The following is a 23712-nucleotide window of genomic DNA, read 5'->3' as shown; positions in this document are numbered from 1 at the left end:
GAGCCAAGGGTGCCGGCAGCCACTAGGGAGTGGAAGAGCGCTCCGGGGAACCTCCCAGGGGGCAGCCCACACTTTCAGCCAGTGACACTGATTTGGGGATTTCCGGCCTCCAGAAGTGTGAGAATATAACGATACGCTGTTTTAAGCCACCAGGTTCATGGATGTTAGTTATCACAGCCTCGGGAAATCAGTGCCCAGGACTGGGGAGAAGTGACCTTGCCTGTGGGCACACAGTTGGTAAGTGGTGAAGCTGAGAGTCAACTCCAAGTCTGACCGGTTCCAAAACCCACACATCTTTCTGGCCACTCTGCCATTTTCTGGAAGGTCAGAAGGGCTGCTGATATAGATGACGGCACTCACTTGTTTGGGATAATCAACGGGACTATTGATGCAGCCTCTCATTTAATCCCATGATGACTCTTTGCAGGGGTAGAATGATTTCCATTTTGTAGGTGAGGAAACTGAGGCTCAGGGAGGTGAAGTGGCTTTGTTAGGGAGCCTGACCTGTAGGGAAAGGAAGGTGCAGGGCCCTGGATGCACACCGAAGGCAGCCCAGCCCAGCACAGGGAACAGCTACCTCTCAACCTGAGTCCCCCCGCCACCTGTCCAGCACCGGGCCCTCAGCCAGTTTTGTAACCTCTTTGCTCCTTCGTTTCCATCATCCCATGGGATAATCATGGTCCTCCTCCTTGGGAGGGTTTACAGGAGCTGGGCAAAGTGCGTGAAATATCCTGCCTCATCTAATCTTTAAAATGTTTCGAGGAGATGATGCTGTGACCTGTTTAGAGAAGAAAGCTGTCAAAGGTGTGGAATCTGGGCTTGGAAGTCAGGGGTGGGTGGTGGTGGTGGGGAATCTAGGCTGGAGCCCTGGTCCTGTCCTTTTACAGCTGTGTGGCTCAGGGCAGTTGCCCTAACCTCTCTGAGCCTCAACTGCCTCACTTGTAAAATGGGGAAGCCAAGACCCAGCACTGTGGTGAGGAATAAGTCAAACAAGGTGAGTGACGGGCTCAGCCTGGTTTTTGGAGAGGTGCACTCAGTGTCTGTAAAAATGGAGCCAGAGCCAGGGACACGGCGGACGTGGGGTTTGCAGGGGTGAGGTCCACCTGCCCCCCGGGCACTCAAAGCCACTGTCCCTCCCTGATCCACCAGTCAGTGAGCCATCCTCACTCCCAGCCCGCTGCCCGGCCCTGGAAGAGGCTGCAGTGGCCCCTACACGACCAGCTTTACCCCTCAGAGGTCACTGGGCCAGGGCCAGGCGGGGGAAACTGGGGCTTAGTGAGGTTGGCTCAGTCTGGCCCCGGTCTGCAGGTGAGGGGTGAAACGGGGGAGGGGGTGGCTGCTGGGGAGGAGAAGTGGAGAGGAGGGGGGTTTGGAACAGGGGCGGGGAGCCCACGCCGCACGGAGGCCCGAGGAAGTCGGGGTTTTCCTCATTGGAAACTGGCCAGATCTGGTCTGCTGCGAAGGAGTCTCCGGCCCGAGTCTGACCCTGCCAGGGGCCACCTCAGCCTGACCCCGGCCCTGACCACCTCTGGAGGAGGGGCGGCCTGGAAGGGATGTCTGGCTCAGCACCCGCAGCGGGAGGCGCGCGGCAGGTGGGGCCCTCCAGCGGCCGGCCGCCGGAGGAGGGGAAGCTGGAGGGGCCGCCCGGCCAGCAGCCAGGTGGCCGGAGCGGGGCTGGCGTGCCCCTCGCCCGCCCCTCTACAACAGCTGCGCCGGCCCGAGGGCTGGGGAGCGGCCAGGAAGGAGGCAGGTGAGTGTGGCGGGGCTGGGGAGACGGCGATGGGGTGCCGGAGGAGGAAGGAAGAAAGGAAAGGAACAGAAGGGAAAGAAAGCGGGAGGAGAGCGGTAAGGGGACAGCAGACAGGAAGGGGGGAGGAGGGGAGCAAACAGTGAGAAAGGGGGGAGCAGAAAAGAAAGAGGAGGTCGCGAAAGGGAAGAGACGCAGAGACACACGGCCGGGGCGAGGGCGAGCGCGGGGAGGAAGCGAGATTGCGAAAGGAAAAACGGGGGGAGAGAGAGAGAGAAGGGAGCCGCGGGCGCTGGGCGGGAGCGCGGGGCGCCGCGAGCCGGGAGAGGGGGCAGCAGAGGGCGAGCGGCGAGCGGCAAAGAGTGAAGTGGGCACAGCGGCGGCGGCGGCGGCGAGCGCAGGGCCGGCGAGCATGAGCGCGGCGGCGGCGGCGGCGGGCGCGGCGCGGGGCTCCGGGCCGGCGGGCGGGCGGGCGGCTCGGGCCGCCCAGTAGCCGGCGGGCGGGCGCGCGGCGGGGCATGCGGCCGGCGGCCGGTCCGCGAGCCGGAGCCCCAGCCCGAGCCCGCGCCCGCGCCCCGCGCGCCTAAGAGCGGCCGCCTTCCCGGCGCTGGCCCCGGAGCCCCCCGGAGCCGGGACAACTGTTGCGGCGGCGGCGGGGGCACCGCGGGGGCGTGGGCGGCCCGGCGCCCCGGCAGGCGGCTCAGCCCCGCGGGCGCCGACTCCCCGCGGCGCAGCGAAGAGCGAGCGGGCGGCGGGCAGGAGGTGAGCGGCGCCCCGGGGGCGGGCCGGGCTGGGGCCGCGCGGGGGAGGGGCGCGCTGGGCCGGGGGTCCGAGCGCAGCTGCCGAGAGGGGTCGGAGCGGAGCTTGTGGAGGAGGAGGGTCCCGGCGAGTTGTGCGGGGGGTGGGCGCGGATCTTCGGCTCCCTGGCTCCCCGGCTCCCCGAGAAGGGGGTCGGGCGCCCGAGGCGGGCGGGGAGAGGTGGGCGCCCTGGGAGAGGCAAGTTCGGAGCATCGAGGGATCCGGGGTGCTGTGGAAAGGGGGCCGGGGACGCCCGGGGAAGAGTCTGGGGGTGGGAGACGCGTCGGACAGCCGGCGCCTTGGCATTGGGGTCCGCGCCAGGGCTCACCAAGGTCGGGGTCGCTGAACCTTGGAGAGGACCTGGGCCGGGTCCGAGGAGCAGTCCAGGGCGCACCGTGCAGGGACGCGGCCGCCGGGACCGGCATTCGCGTCCGAGGCGGGGACCGGCGTCCGAGGACCAGTGCGGGAACTGGGCGAACCCGGAGCCCCGTGCGCGCCGGGCAGGGTTCCGGAGGCAGGCTGGGGACCCGACCGGTTCCGAGGGTCCCGGCTGGGCGGCGCGGGCAATCACGAAGGCCTCTCCAAGTGCGTGTCCCTCGCTCGGCACCCGCCGCGTGGTCCCAGTGGAGGAGCCGCCGCCGCCTCCTGGGGCCGAATCAATATTGATTCCGCGCCCGGGGGCCGGGTGGCCTGGCGGCGGCCTCCGAAGCGCATTAGCGCCAACGGTTGCCATGGCAACGAGACCCCGAGCGTCTTCAGGTTATATTTATTCTAATTATTATTATCATTATCAGTGTTAGTATTTGTTACTCAGCCAGAGGAAACCAGAAAGGAGGAAGAGAAGCCAGTGTGTCCTGGCGCCTCCAACTGTCATCTCTTCAGAGAGAGCCGACGCTGGCTGGGGGGCCAGGCCCGACCTCGCGGGTCTGGTGCCCTGTGCGGCTTCCCCAGCCAGCACCCCTGGGGCAGTGGGGCTGGGAAGGCGACTTATATAATCTGCCAGCGTGCCTTGTGTCTACTGTGCCTCTCCTGACCTCTCTGATCCCTTGTCTTAGCGCCTGCTGCTCCTGCCCAGGCAAGCCCAGGCCGGGATGGGAAGAGGGAAAGGTGCGTTGCCCCAGGAATCACAGCCGGAGGCCTCCACCCCTCTCTCCCCGCCGCTGTGTGACCTTGAACAAGGCGCTTGACCCCTCTGAGCCCCTGTTTCCCCTTCGTGTAAAGTAGCACGGGCACCATGCCCACCTCTGAAGGTTGCTGTGAGGTCACACCGAGAAAGCCCTGTGAGTTCTGACTGTGTGACCCTGGGCAGGCGCCTGTCCTGCTCTGGGCCTATTTCTTAGTGTGGAATGAGGGCCTGGACCCCAGCGTGTCTTTAGTCACTGGCATCCCACGAATTTCACTCTGGGCTGCTATGGAAATACGGGTGAGCCAGTAAGTTGCCTTCAGATCAGGCTAAAGGGAGCTCCTCCTTCACCCCCTGTTCCCTCACCCGCCAGGTGGGCTGAAGGTGGCAGGGAAGCTGGCCATCCAGCCCTAGTCCTTGGGGCCAGCCAGGAGCGTAACCATGCTGGTCAGTGTTGCCCGGGATTGGGATCCATCCCCCACCACCCCCTAGACCGGTGTCCGCTCAGGGCGGAACACGTCCCTGAGCACGAATCGCCTCCCCCAGAGAGGCTGTGGTCTGTGCCTGTCCAGGCCGGGGGCTGAGTGTGGGGCAGGAGGTGGCTAGAAAGTTCACTGCGGCCAGGCAGCCCCCACCCCTCGAGGCTCAAGCTGAAAGCCCTAGGGAGGGGCTTCCCTGCTGTCACATCACACTGAATTCTCCGCTCCGTCTCAGGCTCTGGGAGGTATGGGACTGGCAGGGGAAGCTGGGAGCGGGGAGATTGGCTCTGAGCCGTGTGGGGGGTGTGTGTGTGTGTGCATGTGTGTGTCCCACCCTGCCGCTCCCAGGCCACCAGCCTGGAGCTTATCGGGGGCAGCTGGGCTGGACAGGCTGAGTAGGGGCAGGGCCAGCGCTGCTCAGACCTTTGTGAGTGAGAGAGAGAGCAAGGTCCCAAGGAAGCTGAGGATGCCACGCATCATTCCTCCTCCCCTCACTCCTCCTCTTCAGCCAAACTCAGCGAGCCCCCACGTCTGCTGCTGGAGGGCAGCAGCTCTGCCCTTGGCGGTTCCAAGGGAAACCCGCCCGGAGAAGCCAGTGGGGAGGGAGGGCGGGCTTCCCCAGAGCCGGGGGAGGCTGAGTAGGGGGGATGCAAGTGGGGAGAGTCTGCCCAGAGACCCTGCGGTGGCTTCAGGGCTAGGGGCACCCGGTCTGAAAGGCAGGCAGGCATGAATCAGCCAGAAGAGAGGAGCCGTGGTGTTTTCCCGGCAGAGCCCCTCCAGGGGCACAGATGTGGACACACAGCTGGGAGGGAGGCATCCTGTGGACAGGTGGGCGGGGCTCAGAGGGGGGGCGTGGGGGGCGCGGGGAGGGGGCTGCAGGACTAGGGAGCAGGGGGAGATGGTGCATTTGGAGCAGGGCTAGGTCAGGAGGGCAGGTCACTGCCACCGCCGCCCATTCTGGGTGTGGGTTAGGTAGTGGGAGGAGGGAGGGATGGTCAGGTTCAGCCCTTGGACTAGTCCATGGTCTGTGGGTGGAGCCTGTGATTGGGGTGGGCAGAGGGAGGTTTGGAAGAGCAAGAGGGGTCTGCTTCCCGGCCACATGGTGGGAGAGGACCGCTTCCTGGCCTGGCCCTTGGCTGCTGCTGGGAGGGGAAGGTAGCAAGTGGCCACCAGATCTGGCAGCTCCAACTGCCTGAGTGAGTCTATGACAGACTTCACTATCACAAGTATAAGGATTTGCCTGAACAGCAATGGGATTGCCTTTGACCATGAAAGCCCAGAGGCCCACTGTGCACTAGGTCCTGTGTTGGGCAGGCGCTGAGCCCATTTAATTCTGTGCACCAACCCTGAGTCAAGCCGCTGTTGATGCAGTTGCACTGCTGAGAAAATGGGCTCAGGGAGGTTAAAAGTAACCCGGCTACTCCCATGCCCCTAACCACTACGCTCCACCAGCCGGAGTTCAGCCTGTGCCCGATGGTGACCCTGGTGGCTCTTCAGACACTTTGCTGAGTCTCACATCCTCCTAGTCATTGCCCTGCTCACTCTCTTCTGGACTGATGCAGAGTGTGGCCCGTCTTAGGCTCAGAGGAAAACTATCACCTCCCTCCTTGGGGATGCTCTACCTCTATTAATGCAACCTCTTGTTTCAGCTTCTCTCCGGCTGAGTCACACAACGATTCGTATCAATCTTAGGATGAACTCAGAGCCTATCTCTAGCTCTCCCAGGGTGGTTTTTCCCCAGCCCAGCCACTCTTTCTAGAAGTTGCTGAAGTCAACTCCTGAGCACTGTGGGCCCTTGGTTCCTAAACGCTCTTCTGGCAGGTGGGGTCTTGACTATCTGGAGCCAGTGAAAGTGGGGAGGGTGACCAGAGGCCCTGCCCACCCTGGCCACAGTCTTCCGGGGGATGCCAGGTGCTACCCACTCTGTTGGTGTCAGCCTCACCCCGCACAGGGCTTGCTGGCAGGGGAGAGGCCCCACCCGCTCCGTCCTCCTTCTCCCTTTCTTTTATCCCTCCCTCCCCTCCTCCCTCCAGCACACACATTCCTTGGCCCCCTTCTCCAGGGTCTGACCCCTAAGAAGGTAAAGAAGCAGCCAAGCCCCCTCACACCTGCCCCGAGACGTGACTCAGGGCGCAGGATCTGTTTGACGACTGACTATACGAACAAATACCTCTCTGAGCTGAGACCGTGGCTGTCCCAGCACCTCTGCACCTGCTGGTGCACCCCCCTGTACCCCAGTTTGGCCCACATGTGATGAGCTGCTCTTTCCTTTCCGCCTTAGCTGCGAGCAGGTTGAAAATTTTCCAGAGGGTCTTCCCTGGACGTCCTGATGTGACCACTCACTGCCGAAGCTATTGCTGTCTGAGCCTGGGTTTTCTCGTTCAACAGTGCAGCGACTTAGCGCCTGCCTAACGGGTTTCATGAGGGTTGCGGTGGGGAAAGTCACGGGCAGAGTCTGGGACGTGGGAGCCCCTACCCTCCACATCCTACAGCTGGGGGAGGGGCAGATAAAGTCAGGGACCCCAGCATCTCAGAGGCCCATGTCTTGTACCGTGATGTTGGGATGCTTTAGGGCCTGATAGGGAGCTCGAAGCTTGTCCACTTACCGTGTAAGTGGGGACCCTGGGGCCCAGGGCAGGCTGGTGGCGTGCTCAAGGTCACAGTGAATTGGGCATCCTGGAAAGTCAAGGATGTTCACGATATGATGCCGGCCCTGTCGGCATCATTCAGGGGCATCTGAGGCTGCTGCCTGGCGTGGGGGAGAGGGGTGCAGACGTGAAACCGTCAGGGAAAGTCTTCAGAATCTCGCCCTCCCTGGCCATGCAAGTGGAGAGGCAGAAGCCGTGAGATGAAATGCAGACGCCTCCTGTCACACGTTTCCAGCCACCAGCCATGAATGGAGCGTTTCCTTGGCATGCTGTGGACCTGCTGCCCCCTTTCCTCCCCGGTCTGGGGCACACACTCCCATCCCCGCCCATCTGTCCACACGCACACCTACCCCAGCAGATGAGCGCGCACTCGCCTTCAAGAAATTAAGAAATAATGCATGAGTTTCCCAAATTACACCCATTTAACACTGAATTAAGTAAGTTCTGGAAGCTTTTAACAGAGCTCTGGGAGGAAAAAAAGAATTTTTTTTTTTTTTTTTGGTTCACACTTCCCTGGAAAATGAGACAAACCGTGATCTTTTAAAACCCAGCTACATAATCTGATTATTCCTTGCTGGCAAGCATCTGAGAAATGCCCGGCGGAGGGCGGAGACGGCCGCTTTACCGAGGCTGCGAGATTTGCATCGGGAAATTGGGAAAGTTTGCCTCCTGCGCCAGATTGACGGGTTGAAAAGAAAGTGCTGCTTTCTTAGATATCGGCACAAATTAAAAATAAAGGCAAATTCCTTCCATAATCCAGCTCAAGAATTTCCTCCACGGCTCCCTGAGCGGGTTACTGAAATGATGGTGATTTGCTTTCACTTCAGGCTCCTCTTCTTTGTCAGGAGAATTGTCCACGCACAGCTGGGTTTATAGACCAACAGAATACGCATTTAAGCTCTGGCTCATTCCACCTTTCTGGGACACCTATCCTGTACCAGACACAGTGCCAGAGCCGGGGAACAAGAGCTGGTTAAAACAGGACCCTGCCCTGCTGGGTTTTGTGGTGTGTCTGTTGGAGGCAGAAGAGCAGGGAAAAAAAAAACAAAAAAAACACAGACACCTATGAGGTCCCACTATACCTGAGGGGTCAGGGAAGGCTTCCTGGTGGAGGTAACTTTTGGTTTGGGTCTTAAAAGGTGGATAGAAGTGTGCCAGCACAAGGGGGCAGAGGGCATTCAGGAGGCAGAGGAGCGCCTGAAGAAAGTCTTAAAATGGGTCTCAGACATCTTTGGATCTTGGGATTTCAATGTTTGCAGATTCCTTTATTACAAAGCCCTTTTTTGCCCGTTATATTCCAGCACCCTCAGACAACCCCAGGGCTACCTTCCTAGGTTCCTTTTCCCTAAGGAGAACAGAGGCCAGAGAGGAGAGGCAAATGGCCAGGAACCCAGTCCGAGCTCTGAAACCTGAGGCTCTGGGTTAGATGGGCTCTATGGAGAAGGCAGTGGCACCCCACTCCAGTACTCTTGCCTGGAAAATCCCATGGACAGAGGAGCCTGGTGGGCTACGGTCCATGGGGTCACCAAGAGTCAGACACGAATGAGTGACTTCACTTTCACTTTTCACTTTCATGCATTGGAGAAGAAAATGGCAACCCACTCCAGTGTTCTTGCCTGGAGAATTCCAGGGATGGTGGAGCCTGGTGGGCTACCGTCTCTGGGGTCGCAGAGTCGGACACGACTGAGGCGACTTAGCAGCAGCAGCAGCATGGGGCCAGCAGAACATATTGTAACCTGCTAAATGGAAATTCTAAACATTAAGTCAAAGAATAACAGAATTACTAATACCAAAGTCTACAAGATCCTCTTTCTGCTCTTCCTTCTCGGCTACAGCCCAGGCTCGGCTTTAGGACAGGAGTCCCAGGATGTCCATGCCAGACCTATGGGCTCTGAGCCTCAGTCTCTACATCCAGAAAATGGGAAGATGGAGCCTCTCCCTGCCCATTTGTGGAAAGCCTGGGATCATCACTGAGCCCCAGAGGCCTGGCCAAAGAGGCCTGGTCAGTGGAGTTCAGCCTTCAGCTCAGGAGGAACCCAACCCACCCTCCCATGGGCTTGCCTCTAAAGAGCCCTGTTGTTTAGATTTTTCTGGGAGCAGATGGGGAACACAGCATCATCTGGCTGTCACTGCTCAGAATCTGATCCCTGATACCTTGAGGCCTTTGGAGGATAAGCAGGGCCTCTGTGCTGAGGCCCATCGTCAGGGCAACAAGCAGAGCTGCAGGGAAGCTCCTGGCTCCGATCCCAGGGGAGCAGCCTGGACCACCGAGGCTGCACTTGGGGCTCCACCATGAACCAGTCTCCTCTCTGCTTGTTTCTAACTCTATGCCCCTGGGCAGGTTATATAACTTGTGAGCCTCAGTTTCCTCATCTGTGAAATGGGTTGTTGCGTGAATCAGATAAGATGGATTTGCAGCTTAGCGCATTGTGTGTATTCAAAGACACGTCAGCTCTCTGTAATCTCACTTTATTACCTGTTACTCTGTGAACACTTCTCCAGTCTTTTGATGAAGCAGCTGGGAGGGACCCAAACCTGATCATCCAGGAACCCCCAGAGCAGGGGATTCCAAGACTGTGGTTGTTGATTAAGTGAAGAAGTGAATATAGTGGCCCCTTAGACTGCCCTGGTGCCTGCCCGGTGCCATGGCAACCACAGAGCAGGGCGGCGAGATAGCCAGCTCTTGGGCTCACCTGCCTGGGTTTACATACCCTACCTGCGGCCAATGCTGGACTGCTTATTTCCCTCTTTGAACCTCAGTGTCCTCATTTTTAAAATAAGCTTGATAATGTTTATGATAGTCATAATAATGCCTTACAAGGGTGGTTTTGAGGATTCAAGGTGAGGACTGTGACATTCCAGGCTCCTGGATCAATTACAGTGATAACTATTATTTATTATCCCCAAACTCTGGAAGGGGCCGTCAAGATTTGAATCCCAGTTTCAACCCCTAATAGCTATGTGACCTTAGGCAAGTTATAAAACCTCTCCAAGCTTCAGTTTCTTCCTCTAAAAACGGAGAAGCACTCACCTAGCAAGAGTTCTGGCAAGAATGAAAAGAGTTGACTCAAGGAGCATATCCGGTACAGAGCCAAGCGCATAAGAACTCAGTAAATAATACTGTTAACATTGTCATCAACTACATTTAATAACAGGAACACCCGGAGAGCACAGAAGCAGTGGACTTTCTCTCTGTCCATGAAGGGTAGAGACCACTCATTCCTGATTTAGCTGTGTAGCAGCTTCTAGCTCAGGCATGCTTTGGGTGGGTCTGTGAACGAAGGGATGAACTGCTGGATGGATGTGTTCATTGCTCAGGAGTGTTAAACTCTTTGCAACCCTATGGACGGTAGCCTCTGTTGATGGGATTCTCCAGGCAAGAATACTGGAGTGGGTAGGCATTTCCTTCTCCAGGGGATCTTCCCAACCCAGAGATCAACTCCTAGTCTCCAGCATTGCAGGCAGATTCTTTCCCATCTGAGCCACCAGGAAAGATGAATGGATGGGTAAATGAACAGATGGATGAATGAATGGGTGGATGGATGGATAGATGGCTGGGTGGGTGGGTGGATGGATGAATGTGTGGGTGGATAGATGGATGGAGGGATGGATAATGTATGGGTAGATGGATGGACAGGTTGATAGGTGGATGGATGAATGAGTGGATGTATGTACATATGTATGGATGGATGGATGGTTGGGTGGGTGGGTGGACGGATGAATGTGTGGGTGGATAGATGGATGAGGGATGGATAATATATGGGTGGATGGATGGGTGGGTAGATGGATGCACAGGTTGATGCATGGTGGATGGATGAATGGGTAAACGAATGAATGAGTGAGCGATGGCTGTCAGGAAACATGGAAAGCCTAAGATCAGGGAAGCTCGGGAAGGGGCCCAAGGACTCGGGCAGAGTCTTCTCTTTGAGTGCTGAGTGATGAGATAGAATGAGTTTTATAGCCGGATATGATCTCTCTTCTCTGCGTGAACATTTATCCACCTTCCAGGAACTGGCGATGAGGGGCCGAGGCTGAAGACCCAGGTTGCTTGATGTCCCTGACAGTTTGGCTTGGGAGCTGGACAGAGCTGTATTCAGACTGTGGCTTCCCCTCTTTAGGGCAGAGGAGTCCTGGTGCTTCCTGGAACCTCTGTCTCCTCCTCCACAGTATGGGGGAACGCTGTTTCCTTTGGGGGCGTGGTGATGCACGAAGCTCACACGTTGAGCGTGGTGTGTGGTTTGTGAAGGTGCGTGGCAAGTCGGAGGAAGCGTTTGGACTCCGTGCAGTGGACGGCAGGTTGCGGGAAGGTTCTGAGGCTGGGGGAGGCACGGTGCGGGCAGTGCGGACCGCCGGCCTGTGGGCCACCTGGTTCCTTCCAAAGAGGGCGCTAGACATGGGTTCTGACAAAGAGTGAGGGGCGAGGGCACTGCCAACCTGCTGAGGCCACAGAGTGGGCGCTGGGCCCTGGAGCCCTGACCTGCCGGGAGGTCCCCCAACTTTGCCTAGCCCTGTTCTGGGTGCTTTGCAAATACTACCTGATTTAATACTTGTAATACACCTGAACAAGGATGGATCACTTGTGGCTTCCCCAGGGACAGCTAAGCTTCCCCAGGGATAGCTGCTAAGGAGCGAAGCCAGGATTCAGATCTTCCCATGCGGGATGAAGAGAAGGCAGGGCACCCTCTGTGGTCAGGAGAGGTGCTGGCCTGGAGGTGTGGGTCACCATGCTCCTGTGCGCCCCCTTACATCTGGGTAGCCTTGCTCAGCCACCTCCATCCTCTCTGCCTCAGTTTCCTCCTCTGCAGAGCAGGGTCCACAGCAGACCCTCCTGCAGTGTGTCTGAAAGAGGGCCACGGAGGCAAAGCACTCCAGGAGGGAGGCCTCCACAGGCCCCACCCATTTGTCACTGTTATTTGCATTCCTTCTCTTTGGCAGAGACGAATGGGGGAGCGAGTCCTTGGGGATGGGTGGGACGTGGCAGGAGCCGGCGAGGGTCTGCCCTGGGGCTGCCTCAGCATCATCTGGGCCTGGAGCTCGAGGCCAGTGGGTCCTTAATGTCTGGAGTCTGGTTTCTGCTGCGCCTGGGACCTTCTCCAAAGGGGCCGGGTGTCCGCCAGGAGCGGGCAAGCGTTTACCTGTGTGTGTGCTGTGTGACTGACTATTCACTCCCAAGACTGTACTCAGGGCTTGTCCTGCTGGGACTCCGGGTCCCCAGAAAGACTGTTCTGCCTGGGTCCAAGTCCCGCATAAGGGACGGCCCTGATGGGGGTGAGACCAGAGGGCAGGGTAGAGACTCTGCCTGGGGGAAAAGGGCCAAACATCAAGGAGGCCTCACCGGAGGAGGTGGCGCCAAAGGAAATGGAGGATGAGCTGGCCAGGCGGCTGAGCTAGGGGTCGGGGGATCTTGAGGAAGAGGAAACAGTGCATACAGAGCCCAGAGGACAAAGTCTGGGAAACGTCTGGATGGCATGGCTGTCCTGTGGTGTTTTTGGAAAGTTGTTGAGGTGAGCCCATGGAAGTTGGCAGTGGCTTGATCTCCAAGGACTCGGGCTAGTTAAGGAGTTTGGACTTTACTCTGTAGGCGCGGGATGGCAGATGTGTGGCTTGAGTACCGCCACCGGCCACTGCCGCACCCAGGGCAGACATGGCTAATCAATCCATCACAGCATGGAGTCAGGATGTGCTCCGGCCCAGTCCCCTCACCCCCACAGTCCTGACCAGTTGATCCTGTAGGCACACTCGATGACACCTGTTTGCCCTACCGCCTTTGTCAACGGGAATCATGACGGTCCTTCACAGCTGCCTATGGTGTGTGGCTCATCCAGCACCCAGAGTCCTTTCCTGATTAAAGGAGGCAGGTGGTAGCCTCTGGTTCCACCCCAGGCCCCCAGGCTCCACTGTCCCACAGTGTAGGGTAAGTTCCATCCTTCCTGCGAAAACAGTCTTTCTGTCCAGTGGGTCCGGGCACAAGCACCCTTCTGGGAGTGCACGCCCACCTATCCTGAGGGGGCCCCTGTCCGTCGCCTGCAGGTCAGGCTAGCAGATAAGCCCAGGCAGCCCCTGGATGTCTGACTGGGGTCTGGCCAAGGAGTGGGGTCTCCGGGGGAGGGGGTCGGGGCCTGGCAGAAGTCTGGGGAAGATTAGGAGGCTTTTCTCCTGAAATTCAGACAATTGGACAATCTGTTCTGGATCGATTTAGAAGCAGTGAAGTGAAAAAAAAAATCAGAAAATATAGTGTGAAAGCTATTTTCTCTCTCAGTGGGGAAGAGGCGACGAGCTGGAGTTTATTTGTGGACTGTCCGAGGCCGTGGCCAGGGCCTCTCACCCCCTCGCTGCCTGTTCTGCCACTGCCCTGCCCCACTCCTACCCCCACACCCCGCCGCCGCCGCCTCCTCCTCCGTGCCCAGCGCTGGGCTGGGAAGCCAGGGGTCTCAGAGGGGCCGTCCTCCCTGGCGGCAGCCTCGGGGAGGCAGCGGTCTGCAGGGGACTCACATGGATGCTCGGGACAGGCAGACAAGGCGTCTCCATGCCAAGGGCGGGCTGCGTCCGTCTCCTCACTCCTGTATCCTCAGGGCCTAGATCTGGGATTGGCATCTGGCAGGTTTCCAGCCTGAGCGATGGATGGAAGGGAGGGAGGGAGACAGGAAGGAACAGAGGCTTTGAATGAAGTGACCCGCTCATGGTCTTGTGTTTGTAAGTGGTGGAGGTGGGGTTGGAACCAGATCTGTGACCCCAAGACCCAGACGTTCCCCTGCCATCCCTGGGGCCAGGAGCAGGTCTGAGACATCACAGGTTTCCCCCAGCACGGGTGCTTTCCTTTCCTGCAGACACAACTCCTGAACGGGGTCTTTCACCACGGGGGCCAAGTGCCCACGGGTTGGTGTGGGGCCAGACCGGAGCGGGCAGAGGGTGCTGTGCAGAGAGGCAGGGAGGCAGGTCCCCCCTCCCCACTCTCCAGTCTATCCCCAGAGGTGGTGGTGCACTGACTTCTGGGGGATTTCAACCAGGGGCTGGATCACTGGCAAGTCCTGAGTGTGGAGGGTTGGGAAGGGCTCCAGCCCAGTAGGAAATGGAATCAGCTGATTCCAGTCCCCAGAGAATGGGCTCTTCTCTTTTCCCCCAGGCATTGGGAGAGGGGGAAATTCTCAGTGGTTCTGTTTGCTGCTGCTGCTGCTAAGTCGCTTCAGTCATGTCCAGCTCTGTGCAACCCCATAGACGGCAGCCCACCAAGCTCCGCCATCCCTGGGATTCTCCAGGCAAGAACCCTGGAGTGGGTTGCCATTTCCTTCTCCAATGCATGAAAGCGAAAAGTGAAAGTGAAGTTGCTCAGTCATGTCCGACTCTTTGTGACCCCATGGACTGCAGCCTACCAGGCTCCTCCATCCATGGGCTTTTCCACGCAAGAGTACTGGAGTGGGGTGCCATTGCCTTCTCCGGTTCTGTTTGAGAATGTGGCAACTCCCTCCTCCACCCACTATTTCCTCCCCAGATACCAAGGCCAAGAGCCAAAGGCCCGTCAAGGAAGAACCTTGACTTGGAAACAAGACCAGCTTGGACCCAAGTCCCAGGAGCTCAGCTGCTGTGTGATCTTGTGTAGGTTCACACTTCTGAGTGTTAGTTTTCTCATCTGCTGACTGTGAGCAGTAGTACCCTTTAAAAAAAAAAACATTAAAAGGAGACGATTTTTGTCAAATGTCCGTCATGCGGGCCAGACAACACATAGTAAGTCCTCGAGAATCGTCTCTTCCTCTCGTTTCCACGTGTGGAAGGCAAGTCATGAGACTCAGTTTAACTCTTGTTTGGGTTCTATCTGCACCCACGTCCTGAGGTCCCAGCTCAGTTGGGTTTCACATATTCTGTCTCGTGTAATCCCACCTGCCCATGGGAGGCTGGGGGTTAGCACCCCACTTTATGGGGAGAGGCCCAGAGAAGCAAAGGGACGTGTCCAGGGTCACAGGGCAACCGTGTCCCCCTCCAACCCCACCTCTCCGCCTCTTGCTGGCTGCCCTCTGCCAGGCGTGGGCCCAGCACCCGCCTCCCCAGGAAGACCCGTCCTCATGCCCCAGTTCTGATCCGGTTTCCTGTCGACGGCTCTCTCATCAATGCTTTTTGATGTTACCTCTCGATTCCCCAGAAATTTCGGAGCAGCGTTTTCCCCACCGCAGTGCACTAATTAGACCTCCATAACACTGTTTACCGGGATGTCAACGTATGCTATAAAATTTTGCAATCTTTTTTTTTTCTGCACCATAAGCAATGCTCAGTTTCAAAAAGGAGGAAGCCTGCCACGATGGTCCCGGAGTCGTGTTCAGCCCCTGGAGGACCCCTGGAGGAAGGCTCATCCTGGCCCCAGGCTCTGCCCAGTGAAGCAGGGACCTCCCCTGGGGGGGCAGGTCGCTGTCAGCCTGAGGGTGGGGTCTTCCATCCAGCCGGGGTCTGTGCTCTGCCCCTTGCTGTCCGGGTCCTTCTTAAGCATCTTCGGTGTCAAGGCCCCGGGGTCAGAGCCCACCTGCGGGATGTCAGGGGGCTCCGGCCACTCTGAACGCCTGCAGACACTTTTATTATGGATTCTTTTGTTTCCAGTGTGCAAACTCAGAATGGGTCACCAGTTGGGGGAGGACAGGTTTAAACAGAGGACGTGCTGGCTGACCCTAGCTTTGCTGGGGAGGTGCCCCCAGGCTGGGAAGGTGTGAGAGCAGACAGGAAGAGATAAATGCCAGTGGAGTGGCTCAGAGGGTCTGGTCTGATTCCAGAAGCCAGCTGCTACCCAGACACCTGCCGGCACCCGGACACGATGACCTTGGGCCTGAGCTGGCCTCCCCTCCCGTCTCCTAAGACACGTGACGCTGCCACCCTCCGAGACTCAGGGAATTCACCTGAAGGGGCGTGCCTGAGCGGGGTCTTCCCTCCCTCCTGGCCCCCTACCCCAGTCTGGTGACTGATCGCTTGTTCTTCTGGGGATGGGATGACTGAGGAGTTAAGTTTGGGGTACAGCACATGTGGGGTGCCGGAGGTCCCAGGAATGGAGATGAACAGGAGGCCACCCAGTCCAGGTCCGGGCCCAGGAGAGCTGGTAGGGGTGAGCAAGTGTTAGCAAGCCATAGGGAGGGTGGCCTCAAGCCACCTCCTGCCACCTTTGGAAGCGTCCTCTTTTATCTCTGCCCAGCCATTGCCACCAGGGAACCCTCCTGGCATGCAGCCTCCCAGGAGATACCCTGCCTGGCTCACTGAGGGCCAGTGTGGCCGGCCAGGCTGGTGACCTGGTGACCTCCCAGGCCAGTGAGGGCAGCTGAGCTTTTGAGAGAGGGGTCTGGGCCTGGCCTGGCTCTGGGCGGCTGGCTGCATGTTCACCTCCGGCTCTGCTTAGCAGCTTCGGTGCCAATTTACAGAGAGTGTGGGCGGGAGGCTCATTAACCCCCAGAAGTGGAGCTGCTTCAGGGGAGATGCGTGGATGGGGGGCCCTTTCAGGCCAGGCTGGGTGGGGGAACCAGCTCCGCACCACCCCTGTGGTCGCTGCTGCGGCCCTATTTGCATAATTTTGAAGTTGATTGGCCTGAAGGCAACTTCGCTTAATCACAGCTGACAAGTCTCTGGTTGCAACGGCAGCTGCTTCCAATTAGCCGTGTTGGTGCCGTGGTTTGTTAGACTCTCCCAGCAGCCCCTCTCCCAGCTCCCCACCTCCCAGCCCTCCTTATCAGGCCCAGAAGGAACCCGCGGGGCCTGTAGCTGCCTGGGGAACGTGCCTCCTTCTCCCTGTGTGTGGACAGCCTGGGATGCAGCCGTGGGGCCCTGCCAGCTCCCGGGAGATGCTACCACGCTGGGCTGTGGACTGTGCTTTGGGCACTGAGGCTACAATGTGGGGGTGCGAAAGCTGGGCTGCCCAGTTTTCTTAATAAAGTGTTATTGGCACACAGCCTCTGCCATGCAGCTCATATTGTCTAGGGGTGCTTTCTTGCTCTGAATGCAGCGTTGAGTCATTGTGACCCACAGAACCCTTAATATGTACTATCTGGCCCTTCACAGAAAAATTTCCCCTCCTCTGACCTAGCCCAGAGGTTCTCACACCTGAGCGGGCGTCAGAATCCCTCGGAAAACTGGCAAAGTACAAATTCCTTGTCTCCACCCCGGTTCTAGTCCAACAGGTCCCAGGGGGCCTGCAGCCAGCATTTCTAACCAGCTCCCAAATGAAGTACAAGCCCACACTCCAGGCCACACTGGTCCAGCCAGCTCCAGGGTCCCTCACGGCAGTTTCCATCACCTCACCCCATTCTGAACACCATCCTCATTAGACAGAAGAGGAAACCAAGGGTCTGAGGGGTCCCCGGCTTCTGCACAGTCCTGAGCTGACAAATTCTGGCTCTTTCCACCACCTGCTATGCCGTTGACCCAGACACCTCTCCCCAGATACAGCATATCCCAGGGTACCCCAGGCCCCCAGCTGGCTCACCGGGCTTGGTCGGTTCCCTATATCTACACTGGGGTCTGCCGTTAGTAACACTAACTCCTCGGCAAGTGAGAATGTCAGTCTTCCTTGGGTTGGGGGAGCGTGCTCGCAGGAAATCAGGGTGTCAAGGGCACCTCGTGGGGACTCAGCTGCCTCCCCTTCCCCTGACGCCTGTACCAGGTTCCACCAGGTTCCCAGCGTCCGATTGGTGTCATCTCCCCGCTGGGACAGAGACCCTGCTGCCACCCCCCGAATCGCCTGCTGTCGCTCTGTGGATGATCGAGGGCGCCTCAACCCAGCACCCTCTTCACCCGTCACCTTCCCGTGACCTGGGGGGGGGGGTGGGGAGGCGCAGGACACCCACTTACAGAGGCTGGGCGATCTGTCTGAGGAGGTTGGGCTACATTAGATGGTCCCACCTGGTTTGGGGGCACATTGCTGAGCATAGGAGGATCGGTCATGACCAGTGTCCTCAGTTTATGGATGAGGAGGCCAAGTTACCTGGTTTCATGACCAGGAAATTCCTGAAGGGGCAGAGTGTCTGGGACTAGCCCGGGAGGAGGTGGGAATCACACAGAGACAGATCCTTACGGGAATTGGAACATCCCGGCAGCAGGGGATAAACATCCTTGACCCCGCCAGCCAGCATGATGGCCGGAACAGGAGCCCCACGTCCCCTGGGGCCACCCCGTCACCCCCACTCCCCTCTGTGCCCCTGTCACAGCTGCAGGCTTTCTTCAAAAGCACATTTCTCGTAGTCCTTTCAGACCGTGCAGGATGTGACCTGGGGACAGAAGTTCCTCCCTCGGCCCAGGGTTGCTAGAACACCCCGTGACGTTCGTTTGAGCGGCTGCAGGGTGTTTGGTGTTTGGACATCCTGCAATCCTTCTCCGGTCCCTCCAGCTGGACTGTCTCCAGGGTTTCCATCCCATACACAGGGTGGCCGAGAAGGTTCTCGCACCTCGCGCCTGCGGCCAGCAGGGCCTTTGCTGAGCCTGGGGTAGGGGCATTAGTACTGCTCATCACAGCCTCCGTGCGCAGGAGGCTGCCCTGAGCTTGCTGTGGGGTCCTGCTCCCTCCAGCGACCCCTGCCAGCCCTCCAGGCAGATGTGCTGTGATTACAGCCTCTTTTAAAGAGGAGCGAAGGAGTTCCTGCCTTGTAGGGTCGTCACCCGCGGTAAATGCCATGATGCCGCCGTACTTTCATATGATGACGTATGTGCCCAGGATCTGGCTGAGGCAGCCCAGCTCAGAGAGGTCAAGGCACTGGCCCAGGGTCACACAGCCGAGCAGCGGCAGAGCCCAAGGTCGGATCCCTTCCTTCTGGTTCTCCGCAGCTGTGCTGCACCTCAGACCAGAGGCAGGGGAAGCCGTGTTCCCGGGGTGACTGCCACCCCCAAACCAGTCCTGTGTTTATTGCACTGAAGGGACCCTCTCTCCTGCGTGTCTTAATCTCTCTGCCTCCTCTCTTACCCGTCCCCACTGCCGAATGCTCTGGTGTGAGTTGAGTCTCAGCTTCACTCCAGCTAGCGGGGTGACCCAGGGTGAGTTACTTAAACTCTCTGTGCCTCGGTTTCCTCATCTATAAACTGAGGGTAAACTCAACACCTCTTGATCGTGAGGATTAAATTAACACCCACCCTCCATGCAGCCAGGCTGGCTCGGGCACTTCTGGGCTCCCACGGCCCCCTGGCTTCACCCTCACAGCGCTGGTCACCCTGGACTGCCCCTGTCCACCTGGATGGTGACTAGATGAGGGGCACCCGGGCCCATCTGGACCCAGCGCTCTGTCTGCTGTAAGCAGAGCACTTGTGACTTCAGGGGACAAGAAAGGTTTATCTCTGGCCCTGCTCAGGGCAGGCAGGGTCCTGTGATGGGAGGGAGGGAGAGGGAACCAGCCTCCATTCTGGCCTGGCTTTAAAGGCCACTGTGGGACCAGTCACAACAGAAACGCCAGCTACAGACGGGGCAGTGGGACAAGACACAAAGGGCCCTGGGTGTGGAGATGGTGCCTGGAGCAGGGAGACCCGGCTGTAGAGGCCCACGGGCCCTTTGACTATGTCCAGAGGGTCACATGATGTGTTTCCAACAGCAGCCGATGCAGGCAGCTCTCCCTGTAAGAGAGGGCTCCTGATGCCAGCGGGGGAAGTGCTGGAGGGTGGGGTGTGTATGGAAGGGGGCAGCCGGGAAGCCAGCCCAGCTGTGGAGTCAGGTGGACATACCCTCCTCCTCGGGCTCTGCGTGCTGGGGTTCCTTTCCCAGAGCGCAGCAGGCTGAACGTATTCACCAGTGTGTCTCGCCGGGGCAGTGCCCGGCACGGAGGACAGCCTCCAGAAGTGACATCACTGACCAGCATCTGGCTAAGACCTTGGGAGTCTCATCGTGTGATATGTTAGCCCAGATGTGCCTCTGCAGCCCCAGCTCAGCTGCTTCTGAGCCGTGAGACATCATGAGGACCAGCCTCGGTTTGCTCACCTGTAAAATGGGACTCTTGGTGGGGTGTTGTGAAGACAGAAAGGTGGGGAGATCTGAGCCTGGCCCTGGGGACAGTCTCCAGGCAGCACTCCCGGCCCCGGGCCTGAGCTGGGCCCCCGCCACTGAGGCAGGGCCGAGGCTCTCTCCAGCTGCCCGGCCTCCTCCCGCCCCAGAAGGACCCGCTGAGCTCCCATCCACACTGGCCAGCAGCCATACTCCTTGGCCTGTATGAGGCCTGACCGAGTCGCTCTCATTCATTGGGATGTAGGCTTGATCGTGGTTGGGAGTCCGGAAGGCCGGGGCTGTGATGTCCTGGGTGTTCCCAGATCCGCACTGTGTAGGTACGACTTCCTTTGGAGCAAACCCCCCTGAGCCCGGCCAGGAGCCAGGGTCCCCGCCCTGGACAAGCCTTGCCTGGGTGAAGAACCGGACCAGGCCATGGAGTGACTTTCAGTCCCAGAAGGACATGAGGGGCCCCAGTGAAGGCTGTGTAGGGCAGGTTGTGGGGTGGGGAGCAGGCTCTGGGCAGAGCTAGCAACCCCATATGGGGTACACAGAAGCTGGTCCCGGACCACCAGCTCAGGTCCTCTGCCTGCAGGCTGTGTGACCTCAGGCAAGTTGCAGACCATCTCTGTGCTTTGGTGTCTCCTGTCAAGAGCCTAGCCCAGCTGGCGGGTGAATAGAGGGTCAAATGCCCAGACAGGCTTGAGCTTTGTGGACCAGCGAGGAAGCTGGGATGGGAGGGAATTTAGAGTGGGGGAAGAAGCATGAGACTCTGACCTAGGGCAGCTCCAGCCCCCTCCCCTAGCCCCCATCCCCTCTTTAAGCTCCTCCCCAAAGCCGGATGCCTTTGGGGCCCTGCCCTGGTGAGTCGGTACCCTTTCTCACCTGTCCTTCACACCCAGCTCCCCTGATGGTCTCTTCCCGTGCTCGCACCCAGCTGGCCAGCCTGGCATGTCCAGGCAGAGGACAAGGTAGGCAGACCCCAAGGCCATGGTTGGCCGCCGCCCCTTCCACGTGAGCGTGGGCCAGTCCTGCCTGCCTTCCCTCACCCATCGGGTTCAGTCTTCATCTCTGCTTCCCGCCCCTTCCTCACCTGAAAGGGCCAAACCCCTGGTTTATGACCCTTGGGGGCAGGCCCCGCAGAGTCCCGTCACACCTACTGTGTGCCAGGGGTGCTCACAGGGCCCTGCCTCCTGCTCCCACTGCAGCCGCCCCCTCCCTGAGCCCGGTCCCACCCCTTGGCCTTTGCACTCGCCCGGCTCCCTGCTGGCGTGCTCCCTTGCCAGGCCTACCTCATCCGGTCTGGAGGAGCCCGCTGATCTCACCGATCTCATGTTCCTTGGGGACACCCTTGATCCAGACCAGGTCAGGGCCTGCCTCTGTGCGCAGGGGCCCCGAGTCACGGCACATGGAATCTGGCTGGCTCCATGGGGGACGGGATGGGTCTGTTCAGCCCACCAGTGTGTCTGCGGTCCCTAGCCCAATGCTGCTGGATGGAGGCCTCCCCCACCTCCGTGGCCGTTCCCAACAGTCCTTCAAGGGGGGCATGTTATCCCCATTTACAGACAAGAAACTGAGGCTGTGCTTACTTCTGTTCTCCTCAGTGAAGAAGGGTCCCTGGAGCCAGAGCCCCCTCCCACAGAAGGAGCTGGAAAGGGGCCCCCAGAGTGGGGAGAGAAATCAGGGCGCCCTCTGACAGTCTGCGGGTCTGTCTTTCTTCTCCCTGGCCTGACACTTTTAAGTGATTCATTCTTCATGTGATATTTTTGTGTTTCTCCACTGGGGAAAAAAATACCGCTGGGATTTCCAGGGGTTGGTTGTTTTATCTCCATGGTGTAGCCAAATAACTCGAGAGAACATAGAGGCAGAGGGCTTCCTGAGCTCTCAGCTAAGCCCTCTCCTTAACCGGGAGCGGGGGACCAACGTGCCTTTGGCCGTGGCCCCAAGCAGGGAGCAGAGCATCCAGGCCTCCAGCCCAGCCTCAGCTGCATGCCCTTGGGTGGATGGCTCCCCTCCCTGGGCCTCAGTTTCCCCACCTGTGAAATGGGGGAGCAGCAGTGCCCGCCTCAAACATTCAAGGAAGGGGCCTGCATGGAGGGCCTGGTGAGAGCAGGAAGGGTGGGCGGAAACTAGCCAGGCTTAGAACTCGAAACAGAACTGGGTCGGTGGGGGTGGGGAGGAGGCCCTTCCGGGGATCAGCTAGAATGTTCTCTCGAGGGAGGGACTGGGCGAGCAGGTGGTTTCCAAGTTGCTGGTGCCCTGCACGCAGTTCCATGGTCACACCCGCGCTGACACCCCACAGGGCACCTTGCAGAGCTCACCGACCCCCTCCTGAGTTGACCCTACACTGGCCATGTAGAGCAAGCACTGTCAAGCCTGCCTGATACGGGGACGGTGGGTGGGGTCAGGGGATGTAGATCCAGGACTCTGCGCGGTCCCACCTGGGCTCTCCGAGACTCTGGAGTTGGTTTCTTGGCTTGGGTGTGTGGCATCCACCCAGGGCTGACCCCTGAGGTCACTGCTGGTGTCGGCAGTGAAAGTTGCCCTCCTGTCTCAGCGAGAGTCACGCTCAGACCCCGGACTGCATCTCACCTGTGCCCACGGGAATGCGCTCTTTGCAGTAAAGCCAACCTGGCATTCAGGTCCATGAGTGTTGGCAGAGTTCCTGCTCTTGGGGCAGCAAACATGTATTCAGCACCTACTGTGTGCAGAGCATCCTCTGTGGGGGGTAGAGAGGCACAGAACACCCCCACCCCACCCCAAGGAGCTGGTGCCGCACAGGGAAGCAATTAACAATCAGACAAAGCGGAAGGAAGTCACACACGCGTGATCAGTCACTCAGTTGAGTCCGGCTCTTTGCGACCGCATGGACCGTTAGCCCGCCAGGCTTCTCTGTCTGTGGGATTTTCCAGGCAAGAAGTACCTTGGAGTGGGTTGCCATTTCCTCCTCCAGGGGATCTTCCCGACTCAGGGATTGGACCCGTGTCTCCTGCGTTGGCAGATGGATTCTTTACCACTCCACCACCTGGGAAGCTGAAAGGAAGTCAGTGCTAGCTTAAGGGCGCTACTCTTGAAAGGAAGAATTCAAACATACTTTGCTTTGCTCAAGGGCACACAGCAACCTCTCAGGGACCGAACCCATCAGCTTTAGAAACAACAGTAGGTGCCAGCAGGTGAGAGCCGTCTCCGGAGCATTTGCTAACTTGCTAGATGTGCTGGCTGCCCTGCTAGCAGTTCTGGTGCTTCTCGTCTTTCTCACCCCAGCAAGCGGCAGGGTCATGGTTCCCATCTTACAGATGAGGAAGCCCAGAAGACTCAGCTACTTAGCAGCAGGACCCAGATTCTAGGCCAGGGGAGACCAGCTCCAAAACCTGTGCCATCTTCCCCGGAACCCACTGTGAGCCCCTGCTTGGGGTCAGACAAACCTGAGTTCGAAACCCAGGCCTGCCACCCTCGAATTCTAAGCAAGCCACTTAGGCTCTCTGAGCTCAATTTATTTGAAAAATAGAAATGATAATATCTGCATTCATTCAACCACTCCAACAAGTGTTTAAAAGGGCTTACTTGTGTGCCATTAATGGAGCATTTGCTAATTGACTAGATGTGCTGGGTGCCCTGCTACCAATTCTGGTCCTTTCCATCTGCCTGCAGTGCAGGAGACCTGGGTTTGAACCCTGGGTCGGGAAGATTCTCTGGAAAAGGGAATGGCAACCCATTCCATTTGGGGTCGCAAAGAGTCGGACACGACTAAGCAACTGAACTGAACTGAACCCACTCCAGTATTCTTGCCTGGAGAGTCTCATGGACAGAGGAGCCTGGCGGGCTACAGCCCACGGGGTCACAAAGAGTCAGACACGACTGAGCGACTGACACTGCCATGTGCTGGGCTTTATGCTGCTGCTGCTGCTTCTAAGTCGCTTCAGTAGTGTCTGACTCTGTGTGACCCCATAGATGGCAGCCCACCTGGCTCCTCCGTCCCTGGGATTCTCCAGGCA

General features: G+C 58.6%; 1 protein-coding gene across 2 annotated transcripts in view; it reads left to right on the top strand.

Annotated features, from left to right (window-relative positions):
• The first annotated feature begins 1334 nt into the window (after positions 1-1334).
• SHISAL1 (shisa like 1) overlaps positions 1335-23712 on the top strand; it is an 81411-nt gene continuing 59033 nt past the window's right edge. Inside the window, exon 1 of one of the 2 annotated variants that reach the window (XM_061418816.1) lies at positions 1335-1750. The gene's annotated coding sequence lies outside the window, so the exon portion shown is untranslated. Of the gene's footprint in view, positions 1751-2359; positions 2510-23712 lie in introns of those variants that run through there. The other variant, XM_061418817.1, reaches the window with a different exon arrangement.

This window comes from Bos javanicus, chromosome 5 (genome assembly GCF_032452875.1).
Source record: "Bos javanicus breed banteng chromosome 5, ARS-OSU_banteng_1.0, whole genome shotgun sequence".
Taxonomy (NCBI): Eukaryota; Metazoa; Chordata; class Mammalia; order Artiodactyla; family Bovidae; genus Bos; species Bos javanicus.
The sequence above is the reverse complement of the archived record's forward strand: the minus strand, read 5'-3'. Positions and strand labels throughout refer to the sequence as shown.